Genomic DNA, 14,106 nt, shown 5'->3' on the forward strand with positions numbered 1-14,106 from the left:
AAAAAAAAAAAAAAAAAAAAAACACAAACATTAGTTAATTTCTAGCTGCTCTAATATGAAAATTGAGTAGAATTATTTAGCTTACTTTTGAACAGGATCATCCAAATGCATCTGGCTGAGGAGGAGGAAACAGCAAGGGGAGAATGGAATGACTATGCTGTGCTACTCAGTCAGTTAAAGCTATTCCTGGGGAAAAGAAGCCATTTGTAGCAATATACTTCAGTGAGTTTTGTTTCATTTTTGCTTATGGAACTGTGACAGGTTTCCCTAACGTCTTACTCACCTGAAATCATGATCATTCACTACCACTGCATACTTACTTTATTCCTAAAACACAAAATGTCAAACATATTTTTACAGCTAGATAAGAGTCATGTTAAAAGTTTAAGATATGTAGTGTAACAACTTCTTTGATTTTAATATTCTTCATGCTACATAAACTCTCTAGAATAAATTTACTTCATAATCAAATGTGGCCACCTACCCCACCTTGCTACAAATGCTAGACACACTAGTACAAACTTTTCCTGAGTAGCATCCAATGATCACATATACAAAAGTGTAAAACATTTCCAGATCACCCTGGAATTTTCATCTAAGCGACCTTTCAAATAAACTATATCCTGCAATGTTGGCTTTTGCCTAATACAGTAATGATTCACTGCAGTTTACACTATGAATTTAAATAGAGATCTGTTATGTAACATCAAATCTCTTAGATTTCTCCAAAAATTAATCAATATCTTGAACATAAAATATTCTATTCTCAACAATCATTATACAAATAAAATGGCTACACTAATAAAATTTTCTGCCAGAAAATTATGAAAAAAAATCTTTAAATATAGGTTAGAGCAGTGGCAGTGCTGCTAAACAACTTCAGAAAAGACTCAGCGAGTCAGGGGCATCCACAAGCCAGGCACAGAGGGAGCAGGTGCACAGGCCCTGGCCAGCCCCAGCCTCCTGTGCTGTGTGCAGGCAGTACACCTTACACATGGCACTGGCTCTGCCCCAGATGGTCAGTCAGTTGGAACCAAAGCGCCCACCAAATGTATATATCATGTAGATATATATTTTAGAGACAGGGTCCTGTTCTGTCACCCATGATGAAGTGCAGTGGCACGATCACAGCTCAGTGTAACCTCAAACTCCTGGCCTCAAGCGATCCTCCCCGCAACATGCTAGTGTTCCAGGCATGAGTCTTCGTGCCCAAATTATTTTTTTTAACTTTTATTTTAGGTTCAGAAGTACATGTGCAGGTTTGTTATATAGGTAAACCCATTACCAGGGTTTGATGTACAGATTATTTTGTAACCCAGGTACGAAGCCTAGAACCCAGTGGTTATTTTTTCTGATCCTCTCCCTCCTCCCACCCTCCACCCTCAAGTAGGCCCCACTGTCTGTTGTTCCCTTCTTTGTGTCCATGTATTCTCATCACTTAGCTCCCTCTTATAAGTGAGAACATTCAGTACTTGGTTTTCTGTTCCTGCATTAGTTTGCTAATGATAATGGCCTCCAGCTCCCAATCATGTTCTTGCAAAAGACAGAAGGATCTCATTCTTTCTTACGGTTACATCGTACTCTGTGATATAAATGTACCAAATTTTATTTCTCCAATCTGCCACTGATAGGCGTTTCGGTGGATTCCATGTCTTTGCTATTGTGAATAGTGCTGCAATGAACATACATGTGTACATATCTTTATGGTAGAACAATTTATATTCCTTTGAATAATATAACCAGTAATGGGATTGCTGGGTTGAATGGTAGTTCTATTTTTAGCTCTCTGAGGAATCACCATATTGCTTTCCGCAGTGGTTGAACTAGTTTACACTCCACCAACGTATGTTAGCATTCCCTTTTCTCCACAACCTCCCTAGCATCTTATTTTTGACTTTTTAATAATAGTTATTCTGACTGGTATGAGATGCTATCTCACTGTGGTTTTGATTTGTATTTCTCTAATGGTCAGTGATTTGGGCTGTTTTTCATATGCTCGTTGGCTGCATGTGCGTCTTCTTTTGAAAAGCGTCTGTGTGTGTCCTTTGCCCACTTTTTAATGGTTTTTTTTTCTTGTAGTTCTTAAGTTTCTTAAGTTCCTTATAGATGCTGGATATGAGACCTCTGTCAGATGCATAATTTACAAATATTTTCTCCCATGCTGTAGGATGTATGTTTACTCTGTTGATAGTTTCTTTTGCTGTATAGAAGCTCTTAAGTTTAATTAGATCCCATTTGTCAATTTTTGCTTTTGTTGCAATTGCTTTTGGTGTTTTCTTCATGAAATCTTTGTCAGTTCCTATGTCCAGAATGGTATTGCCTAGGTTGTCTTCCAGGGTTTTTATAGTTCTGGGTTTTACATTTCAGTCTTTCATCCGTCTTAAGTTGATTTTTGTACATGGTGTAGGGAAGCAGTCCAGTTTCAATCTTTTGCATGTGGCTAGCCAGTCGTCCCAGCACCACTGATTGAATAGGGAGTCCTTTCCCCATTGCTTTTGTCAGCTTTGTCGAAGATGAGATGGTTGTAGGTGTGCAGCCTTATTTCTGGGCTCTCTCTTTTGTTCCATTGGTGTCTGCTTTTGTACCAGTACCATGCTATTAGGTTGCTGTAGCCGTGTAGTACAGTCTGAAGTTGCATAACAGAATGCCTCCAGTTTTGTTCTTTTGCTTATGACTGCCTTGGTTATTTGGGCTCTTTTTTGGTTCCATATGAGTTTTAAAGCAGTGTTTTCCTAGTTCTGTGAAGAAGGTGCTCGGTAATCTGCTAGGAATAGCACTGAGTCTGTAAATCGCTTTTGGCAGTATGCACGCCCAAATATTCTCTTCTTTTCACCCCTGAGACAGAGTCTAGCTTTGCTGCCCAGGCTGGAGTGCAGTGGCGCAATCTTGGCTCAATGCAACCTCCGCCTCCTGGGTTCAAGTCATTCTCCTGCCTCAGCCTCCTGAGTAGCTGGGATTACAGGTGCCACTATGCCCAGCTAATGTTTATATTTTTAGTAGAGGTGGGGTTTCACAGTGTTGGCCAGGCTAGTCTCGAACTCCTGACCTCGTGATCCACCCGCCTCGGCCTCCCAGAGTGCTGGGATTACAAACGTGAGCTACTGCACCCGGCCACAAGCCCAAATATTTTTAAATGGCAGCACCCCTTCCACAGTCTGGCATTTGTGTTGAGAAAAATGAAACGTGAAAGAATTGCGTATAAATTAAAATATCAAAAGCACTGAGGCAGGTTTTTCTAGTTTTTCCAAACTACCTTATTCTCCTCAGTCATCTCTATACTCGAATGCAAAGGACTCATTTAAATTTGCTACCCCTCACAATATGGGTGTTCACTTGCATGAGAAAGAACTCCAGAGAAGAGTAAAGGAAGGACGGATCCATTCAGAACATGAGACATCATCTGTTCTTAGTTGTTTCCTACTCCTTAAAGGCAGAAGAAAATAGAAGTATTCAATAATTTGGAAGAGTAGTAACTTAGTGATAGAAAAGAGATTTCTTGAATTTGAAAACATTTGAAAAAGTACTATAAGGAAAGGTTGGATCATCCAACCACCGTCAAGGAAAGCGTCTGTGTCCAGTATTCATTCATTCACCCAACATGTACTGAGTGCCACAGAAGGGAGAGGGACAAGAAAGACAGAAACCTCCCCTTCACAGAGCTGACAGTCCACAGGCAGGAAGTCACAGCACCAGCAGTAAGAGGGCATGTGTCTGTGCAGGGTGTACATGTGTGTGAGACGAAAAGTACCAAAGGGAAGTGCACAGTGCACATGGAGGTCACACCCATTTATGTGAATATGGGACCTCTCATATAATTCACATATATTCACTCACAGATTAAATTATAGACATTTAATCTATAATCTGAAAGATAAGTAGAAATTACCTATTTTCTATAATTCTCAGATTTTAAAATTAGAAAAATACAGTAAGAAAAATCAATTGCTTAAGAAGTAGCTTAGTATTTTTTTTTTTTTGAGACAGAGTCTCGCTCTGCCCCCAGCCTGGAGTGCAGTGGCCGGATCTTCTCAGCTCACTGCAAGCTCCGCCTCCCGGGTTCCCGCCATTCTCCTGCCTCAGACTCCCGAGTAGCTGGGACTACAGACGCCCGCCACCTCGCCCGGCTAATTTTTTTGTATTTTTAGTAGAGACGGGGTTTCACCATGTTAGCCAGGATGGTTTCGATCTCCTGACCTCGTGATCCGCCCCTCTCAGCCTCCCAAAGTGCTGGGATTACAGGCTTGAGCCACCGCGCCCGGCCAAGAAGTAGCTTAGTATTAAACATCAATTCAACATCTCATTTTGTAGATTATATAGGAAAAAAGCCCCGTTCTAATTCTGGGATACCAAACTTCTTGCTGTATTCATGCTTAATATATATTACTGCTATGTCTATTAGAGAGAGAGAGTGTGTGTGTGTGTGTGTGTGTGAGAGAGAGAGAGAGAGACAGAGAGTGGGTGTATGCGTAGGTAGTGCTTGATAAATATATGTTTTTTTGGTGGGGGGAAGGAGTTTCACTCTTGTTGCCCAGGCTGAAATGCAATGGCACAATCTTGGCTCACTGCAACCTCCACCTCCCAGGTTCAAGCAATTCTGCTGCCTCGGACTCCCAAGTAGCTGGGATTACAGGGGCTTGCCACCATGCCCGGCTCATATTTGTATTTTTAGTAGAGACGGGGTTTCACCATGCTGACCAGGCTGGTCTCGAACTCCTAACCTCAGGTGATCCACCTGCCTCGGCTTCCCAAAGTGCTGGGATTATAGGTGTGAGCCACTGCGCCTGGTCAGTGCTTGATAAATATTAACTGAATGGAGTGGGTTACAGACCAGCAGGGCTTAGAAAATGTATTTGTTAAAAAGATACTTTTCTTCTTGAAAAATGCTGAGAAAGTAGATGTCTTTGCTGAAAGATTTTATGTTTAAAAAAAGAAAATCGAGCCGGGTGCGGTGGCTCACGCCTGTAATCCCAGCACTTTGGGAGGCTGAGACGGGCGGATCACGAGGTCAGGAGATCGAGACCATCCTGGCTAACATGGTGAAACCCTGTCTCTACTAAAAATACATTTAAAAAAAATTAGCCGGGCGTGGTGGCGGGCACCTGTAGTCCCAGCTACACGGGAGGCTGAGGCAGGAGAATGGTGTGAACTCGGGAAGTGGAGCTTGCAGTGAGTGGAGATCGCGCCACTGCACTCCAGCCTGGGCGACAGGGCAAGACTCCGTCTCAAAAAAAAAAAAGAAAGAAAGAAAATCGATATAAAGTATTCTCACCACAAAAAAGGATAACTGTGAGTTTATCTTTACACTTGCTAATTTGCTAGACTTAACCATTCTATAATATACATACTTCAAAATATCATGTTTTACATGATAAATATATATACAATTTTGTATGTCAACTAAGAAAAATAAATTTAAGGAAAAAAGGATACTTTTCTTCTCACACTTCTTTTCCAAGTACAAAATTAAATCTCAGTACCAATTGGCTTCCTGGCATTAAATTACACTTCAAAATTATCCTTATTAAAGGTGATACAGGAGATGCTTTTCTTCAACTCATGTATTAGAAGCTTTGTGCTAAGTTACTATTATGAACAAAACCTTTAGATAAGCAAATCTGAAAGCAAGAAATGAATTTGTTTTAAGATATGAAGCTGCAAGTTGTAATAAAACAAACTACCCATGATGATGAATGATAAAACTGCCCAGCACTGTTAGATATTCTCAAAATCCCAGGCCAAAAAAAAAAAGAAAACAAACCCTCTAAGAACTGAGGGTTTTGAGTTAAAGTTCTAAGCCAAGAAAGGCTCTTGCATTCTGGGCAATGGGACCCATGTCTGGGGCTGGGAGACAGAAGGTTACCCCATGTAAGGGCAGCAGGCAGCACTGGGCAGAGAGCAGGGCAGGCTAGGAGCACTCGGGAGAGCTGGACAGTGAGGTGGCAGGACCTGGCCTGACCGAAATCCCAGCACTCCACGCTCTATCAGCAACAGTTTGGAAGAGCCACAGGCCTCTCTTCACCGTGTGGTAAACCAGGAGCCTATCTTATCCTTTTCTTTGAAAAATGTTTTACCTCTGCCTGCTGAGCTTGGGGACACAGTTTCACCACTGTGGTGGAAGTTCCTCAGAAAACAGAAGTCATCTTGCTATGTCAATGCCCTGCTCACTGTGTGGTCCTCCTGTGTGGGCGAGATGGGTTTCCTCACCATATGGATGGCAAACAAGTACCCCAAAAAGAACATCCAGCCAAAAACTGCACCCTTTTAAGGACATAACTCAGAAGTCATATAGCACCATTGTGCCATACTACTGGGTGAGGAAGGCCACAAACCCAGTCCAGGCGCACCTCTCTGTCAAAGTCCCATGTGAGAAGAATAGGGAGAACACTTAGGAAAACACAAGGTCACCCTGAGTGAGTTATACAGTAAAATCTCAGTCTTCTTTCAAGATTGGAAAATTAAAAACCAGGGTTCAATGGAATCTGGCTAAAAAAATCAATCTGTATTTCAACCCTTGTAAACCGAACCTCTTATTACTTGTAATAAGTTGCAACTTGTAAGTTGAGCCTAAATTACGATGTTGTCCTGCCTTAGTAAATACAGTATCATGACCTTGATTTAATAGGTGGTGATTCAGATTCACCCCTGGGTAACTGCTGGGCACTGCAGCTTCTCTGTGAGAACACAGAATACCACCGACTAGCAGAAATGTAGGTGTCAAGCCAGAATTCATCTCAACATTCCAGTTTGCAGGCTCAGCTATGCACCCATCTCTCATCACAGCACACAGCATTAAGGGCAGAGGTCACGCCCTTTGCCCCTCCTGTGGGTGACTCCAGCACATTAAGCAGAAATTCTATAAATAACCAGAGGAAGCGAAGACAAGAATTTTTAAAATTCTAAAATTACAGAGTCTACATCAGATGTCCGTTGTTATTACAGGCCTCTTTCTGACAAAAGGAAAGCAAAAGAATGAACAACAACAACAATTAACTGAGAGCAAACCTCTTCTGTCAGGACAGCGATCCTTAGAAGAGTAGAGAGCCAGGAGCCAGGAGCCAGGTTTCTGATCCTAGATCTGATTCTGACCTGCACTGGGACCTTAACCAAGTGGCATCACTTCTTTGGGCCTCATTTTCCTCATCTGTAAAATAAAGGGACTGGATTAGACAAAGCTTCTTAACTGAGGCCTACAGGTGAGCCACAGCAACATGCCCACTGTGTGCCTGAAGGCCAGTCTATCCTCAAGTTCATCATTTAAATTCTATAATCTCAATGTTTATTAACAAACAGAATGAATTCTACAGAGCATGAAAACATGCTCCCAGTGTCTGGCCAGGCCCTCTAGGAGCTGCCGCCTCGGCAGCAACCACCAGGCTCCAACCTTCCAACCTCAGGCCCCTGAAATCACACAGAGACATTTCAGTCCCCGGCAATTATTTAAAACAATGTCAACATTGTTTTAAATGCACAAGGGAAACTAGTTTTCTTCATCTATTTATTTATTTTATTTTATCTTTCTGCAGAGATGAGGTCTCGCTATTTTGCCCAGGCTGGTCTTAGATTCCTGGGCTCAAGCGATCCTCCTGCCTTCGTCTCCCAAAGTGCTGGGATTACAGGCGCGAGCCACCATCCCTGGCCTATGCTACATATATTTCTAACCAAGAGCAAACAGACCTTCGGCAATGAAGACAATAGGCCCTCATTTATTATTTTCACGAGCTTGACATTGAAAACATGGTTCTTTCTAACTTGGGCCTCCCTCCCCAAAACCAATCCCCATGATATCCTGGAAACAGGCAGGGCTGCTTCCCAGGAAGAGTCCTAGCAAATGTTACTGGAAACAAGCCCTTCAGATGGATAAAAAGCTGTGCCAGGGGCCCACCAGCACATGCGGCTGCAACTGTGCTTTTGGAGACATCATGCATTGCCAGCTCTCAGGAGGCACGGATGAGCCAGCCCCATTCTACGCAGCCCACAGACTGAGGTAGTAGGCCATCACACACACACACACACACACACACACACACACACACACACACACACACACACACAGAGGCTAGTTCCTCAGCCTGAAGTTGAAAACTATGTCTCAGCCATAGTCTGTTGCCAGGAACCAAGAGACCAAGGCAGATGTCACCAGAGAAAGAACTGAGCTCAATGGACTACTCTGGTAAGCGAAGAGAAAGGATGTGCTTCATATGGAAAGCTGAATTTATTTACACTAATCACGAATGCAGGCTCTCAGCTGGAAAAGCTCACTTCCAACGCCAGAAGGTTCAGAACCCATTCACGAGCTTCTCAGAATGCAAGCAGTTGCCATGGTAACCCTAACATTATATTTCTTGGCATTGGACATATAAACTACCACCCATAATGCATTTAATACCGTTTGGGGCCACTAATTCACTGCAAAATAAATCTCAGCTCTGACTCTTGGCCTCCCTCTAAGATAAACGAAGAGCAGCAGCTGGAGATAGCACCCAGCTCACCCCATGGATAAGCACAGAGCTCCACACATCTGAAAATGCTCTTCTAAAGGCAAAATAAGAACTAAGGAGATTAGAATTCATCATCTACAGCCTGTGGTTGAGATTTTTTAAGATGAAAAGTTCCATCCAGATTAATGTAACTGTCATTGCTTAAGTTAAAGAAACAAATATATTCCATCCGTATCTACATCTCTGAAATTGAACTATGTTTAGCAAATCGAAGAAAAAGCAGATATCTTCAAAGAACATCTTCAATAATTCACTTATAGGGCATCTGTCAAGACTAAGATAACTCTTCAAATGTCAAAACTGTCATTAACAAGAAATAAAGTTTTATTTCTTAGGTTCAAAAGAGGTCTATTCAATCATAATTCTTTACCTTGACTAGGGATATTCATAAACATTTAAAATACACATATGCATGATTTGTAAAGTCCCTTACCTTCTTATAATCCACCATCTGAACACAGAGATGAAAATAAAATTATCGTGCACAAACTGCAAAGACATCTTCAGCTTCACGTTCCCAGGAAGCCCACTGCATCAGTAACTTGACAGAGCTGCTGCAGGACATGCCTGTGCCAGCCACAGCATTCACAGAATCGCGTCCATTCTAATCACTAAACTGCCAGGTCCGGAGGAGTATTACCTTCATTATCTCCTCCTCCCGACTGCAGGCCAACAGTCAGCAGTTATGAAGGGGAGCAAAAGGCTTCACCACGGGTTGTTTCCATATTAACAAGGACTTTGGTAACCGCTGCATTGCAGTCTTTCTGAAAGCTACCAACCTCAGAAGCAAAAGCGCTGGAGAGAGACTCTCTGGCACAGGAAGCAGTCTTTCCAATCACAAAGATTTTTAAAGAATCTTTAAACAATGCTGTGAACACCTGAGGCTTTTTCTAGATTTCCTACCTGTTTCCTAGAGGTTGACTGGTTTGTGGTTTTTACTGGAGGATGGCTGTGACAACTGGCTGTGCGGGGTAGGAATGCGGAAATGAGTGTGCTGTGCGCTACGATGCCCCCTCTCGGGGCTCAGGTACGCCCTGCGGGAATCTGCATATCTGCTGCTTAGCACCAGACTCAAAGCCCCCGCTGAGGGGCTCCTGGGAATAAGCCATGATTTCCATTTCAGAAAACGCAGGTACAGCAAGCACTTCCAGATCCTCTGGGGGCAGCAATCACTGAACACCCAGCTACCTTCACAGTGTGGTAATAACCATTACGTGGTCAGAGCACTTGAAACATTAAACCATTGACCATATAATCAAATTCGGAAAAAGAGGTTTCTGAAATAGTAGCACGCTTAGTAAACTGACCTTTGGTTTTCATTCATTCATGCAATACATTTAGTGAGCATTGACCATGTGCTGTATATAAAAGGATATTAAGTGGAGCATCCCTAATCCAAAAATCCAAACTGCTCCAAAATCTGAAACTTTTACCACCACAGGAGGAAAATTCCCCAATGGACCTCACGTGACGGGTCACAGTCAAAACTCTGTTTCATGCAGAAAATATTTAAAATACTGCATAAAATTACCTTCAGGCTAGGTGTATAAGGTGTGTATGAAAAGAATTTTGTGTTTCCACTTAAGTCTCATCCCCAAGATATCTAATTATGCATATTCAAACATTCCAAAATCCAAAAAGATCAGAATCTGAAACACTTCTAGTCCCAAGCATTTCAGATAAGGGATACTCAATCTGACCATGGGGAACCACCGTCAGGGTGGGTGCGAGTGCTCCGGGAGGAAGAATAACGGAAGACACACCACCATGCGTGGTGGAGGACGGCTGGAACTGCACAGGAGGCAGAACTCGAGCCCCACTGCAGCTCCAGGTCAAGGTTCTGTAAGAAAGGAAGAGTTAAAAAGAGGTGAAGGATGTGGACTCAGCTGGACTACAGGGAGGGCCAAGGGAGAACACCCTCCAGATGGCTGTACACAATCCTCAGCAGGTGCGGGAGGTCCTCTGCAAGGGCATATGTCTGTGGCCGGAGCCCGTCCCTCCCTCACAGCAGCCTGGAGCAGGTACAGCCACCACCACCACTGACAGAAGCCTGTGTCTGGGACTTGAGGTCTACATTTGCCCAAGGCACATGGTGACCGCGGGGAGGCGCCAGGGCATGGACACAGCGGGGCAGCTCTGTATTGTGCCACCTCACCATACCGCCACCCATAAGTAACAGCTGTCCTCTGGCAGCCCTGGCACCCGACGGAGGTGACAGTCCAAGCGGCCTCTGTTCAGATGGTTTCCTTCCACCCTATGTCCAGAGACCCACCGGACCCTGAACAGGTGTGAGGTGAAGGAATGAACGAAAGAACAAATTAAAGAATCTACTGGTCACTCCCCAATTCTAGTAACAGGAAATGACATGTCAGACCTCTGCCAGTATTATGCTGTTCTCTGATGAAAATGGCCCTTCTTTGCCTTGTCTCTGGCTACCTAACTCTATTTCACATCTCAGGCTCTGGAATCTTCTCCTCCAGGACGTCTTCACTGACTCCCTTCCCACCCGTGGCAGCAAGGCCCTTTCCCTGAGCTCCCCCCACCTCCAGCAGCTCCCATGCTGTCCTGAAGTGGTGGCTCTGCAGCTGCCCCCGCACAGAAGTCCTGCAGTGGTGGTCAGGGTTGTAGCTGCGTGTTCCTTCTGCTGCCGCATTCCTGGAGGACTCGCCACATGTCAGCCACCTGCTCCACACGCACAACTCACTTGTTCCTCTCTGAGGCGGTTCCACCGAACAGACGAGGACGCTGAGGCACAGTCAGTTCAAGCGCAAGAGCCAGGATTTATACCCAGGAACCAGCATCCTCCAGCCACATCCTAACCTCCCCTTCTGCTTTTGTAGGTACCCAAAACAGGGTTCACTGACACCAACTGGAAAAGATGGTGTTACCGCACGGGGGTGGGAGGGATTCGAGTTACAGAAAAACTTTTAAGGAAATACGGCAGTCTTCCTCCCCCATCCCTCCCTCTCACTGTGAGAGATGAATGAATGAACACATTCGGCCACAGCAGACACGCCTCCGCACAAATCCTGACAGGGAACACCTACGGCCCACGGGAGATGAGGACAGAAGGCACCAAGAGGCAGCGCGAGGTGCTTTCCTTCTGCCATCACCGTGCTTCAGAGAGACTCACTCGAGCAGTTTAAAAGCCTCCGAGGAACTTTCATCAAGCGCTTCTAACGTATTTAGGTGCCACTCTGGGCACTCCTCGCAGAAGTTCCAGAAGAACTCTGCCTTTCAAGTCAGGGATCAAGGCTTGTTCTCTATGGCAGCACCACTCTCACCAGCCTCCAGTGGCAGCAGCACTGCAGGAGGACTCTTCCCCCACTGACCTGTCCGTCCTGTGACGCTGAGCCACGCGGCCAGAAGCCCGTGCGCAGCCTGAGCGGGCTCTCCCTGGGGGATCTCGAGCAGTGAGCAGATCCCACACCCACACCCTTGTGCCTCCTGGAACAGCCAGCACCTACAGAGGAGGGCCCCACAGCTGGCCCAGGGCTGAAGGGAGTGTGCACTGATGGGGAGAGATGGGTAGGGGCTCCAGCTGCCTCCAGGGGGTGGCAGAAGGTCCCAGAAGGAGCACACCACAGGACCCTTCCAACTGCTTCCCAATGCGGCCATCTGACCCAGGGCAGCAGGGCTCAGTGCCAGGTGCCAGGTCCCCGCAGGCCTGTGGAGATGGCTTCCTACTGTCTGCAATTTACAGCTGAGGTGGCAGCGAGGCTTTCACAGGATAAATCACTTTCCAAGTGCACCAGTGGGTGCTCCAGCAAAGCTGCTTGGCTGTGAGCGGCCTGACGCTTTGGACTTGGCATGACCTCCTCCTAGCGAAGGTACGGCCCGGTGTCCTCACAGCGTGGGCAGAGCAGAAAGGGCACGCTGCCTCCCTCTGGCACTGACTCCTCCTAACCAACCGCTCACTCCTTCTGGATCCCAGATTCCTTGTCTAAGAAAGGAGTAAGACCTATCCTGCAAACCACATAATGTTGATTTTCAACTGACTGAATGCATTCCCTTACTGCTGGAAGAGAATCATGTCTACTCACAATTCACAATGAGTCTCCTGGTGTGTAAAAGTATAAGCTGTCTCAAAATGTAAGGCATGACTGTTACCAAATAGAGCCACAAGGCACTCAGTAATATTTCCAAGCTTAATTCAGCTTAGATATATGATGAGAGACCTACAGGGCTCTTACCATTAACTAGAATGACCATGGCAAATCCTGCCCCTTTATTAAATAGTAGTAATGAAATTAATAATTTAGCTCAGGCAGACTAGCTAATATCATTAAGGCGCATTTACATGAATTTGATGCAAATTCTGGAAACATCCCAATAGGTCTCATTTGGACACTTAAAATGCTAAAGAGCAACCCTACTATCCGAAGGTATTTATCACTTCAAAAACAGGCAACTCAGTCACCAAAATTAACAAGAAAAAATCCAAGTAAGCAGCATTCCGCCTGAAGGGAAAACATAGGCAAATCATTCATATTCACTCTAGGTGCCACTGGGGCCACAGAACAAAGGATGTACCCAAGAGGAAGCAGAGAGAAGAAAAATAATATAAAATACACACAAAATATATTTGGCTTAGATACATACTTATTTACCAAAAATCTAACAGGTACTTATTTGATAAGACCATTTCATGACCACCAGATGTGATCTGGTCTTAGGAAGGAAAGAGACGGCAATTCTGCCTGTTCCTCTAGGCAACAGAGGGTCTCAGGGGCTTTCAACATGACACAAGAAGTTACTAGGTCAGCAACAAAGGTCAAACAAGCCCCAGTTACAAGTAGCAAAGTGTCTGTACAAACATAAATGGGAATCTGAACTGTAGGTAAAAGAAACAACAAAAGCGGATACAAACGCCTAGGTATATTCCCAAGAGAAATGACACGTCCACACAAAAACCTGTACATGAATGTTCACAGCAGCATTATCACACAACAGTCAAAAAGTAGAAACAGCCCCAATGCCTATTAATGGACTAACGAATACATAAAATGTGGACCATCCACACGACGGAACAATATTCGACATTAACAAGGAACAACCGATGCATACACGTACAACATGAATGAAAACATGGTGCTGAATGACAGAGGCTCCACGCAGAAAACACATACTCTCAACTGCATTTCTATAGAACGTCCAAAGTAGGCAAAGGCCGCACAACTCTGTGAATATACCAAACACCACGGACATGGACACTTTAAATAGGTAATTGTATGGAATCTGATGATTTCCATAAAGTTATTTTTTAAAAGCTGACACAATCAAGTCAAAGGCCAAACATCCAACAGAGATGCAGCTCACCCACTCAATTAAAAAACAACAAGAAAACATTATTGCAAGTTTCCACTATGCCAAAAGATGCATTACTTTTGGGGTACTCCTTCCAAAAATGTTAAATAAGCTTCTCACTAGTCAAAACAATTCATAATTCCTGTAGGAACTCCCCCTCTCCCAAATCTAAAAGTTCAACAATTTCTCCAGAAAAAAGTTGATCTTAATTTTAATGTAAAATATAAATCACATATTTGTGCAAAGGCAGCACTTTTAATCATGAGGGAGAGGTGTCGCTAAGAAACTTATCAACACTCTC

General features: G+C 44.2%; 1 protein-coding gene across 2 annotated transcripts in view; it reads right to left on the reverse strand.

The window, feature by feature from the left end:
* Window positions 1-7,143, reverse strand: part of TRAF3 (TNF receptor-associated factor 3) — a 78,537-nt gene extending 71,394 nt beyond the window's left edge. Inside the window, exon 1 of one of the 2 annotated variants that reach the window (XM_011951433.1) lies at window positions 7,003-7,143. The gene's annotated coding sequence lies outside the window, so the exon portion shown is untranslated. The remainder of the gene's footprint in view (window positions 1-7,002) is intronic. The other variant, XM_011951434.1, reaches the window with a different exon arrangement.
* Between the last annotated feature and the right edge of the window lie 6,963 nt (window positions 7,144-14,106).

This window comes from Colobus angolensis, unplaced genomic scaffold (assembly GCF_000951035.1).
Source record: "Colobus angolensis palliatus isolate OR3802 unplaced genomic scaffold, Cang.pa_1.0 Scaffold32, whole genome shotgun sequence".
Taxonomy (NCBI): domain Eukaryota; kingdom Metazoa; phylum Chordata; class Mammalia; order Primates; family Cercopithecidae; genus Colobus; species Colobus angolensis.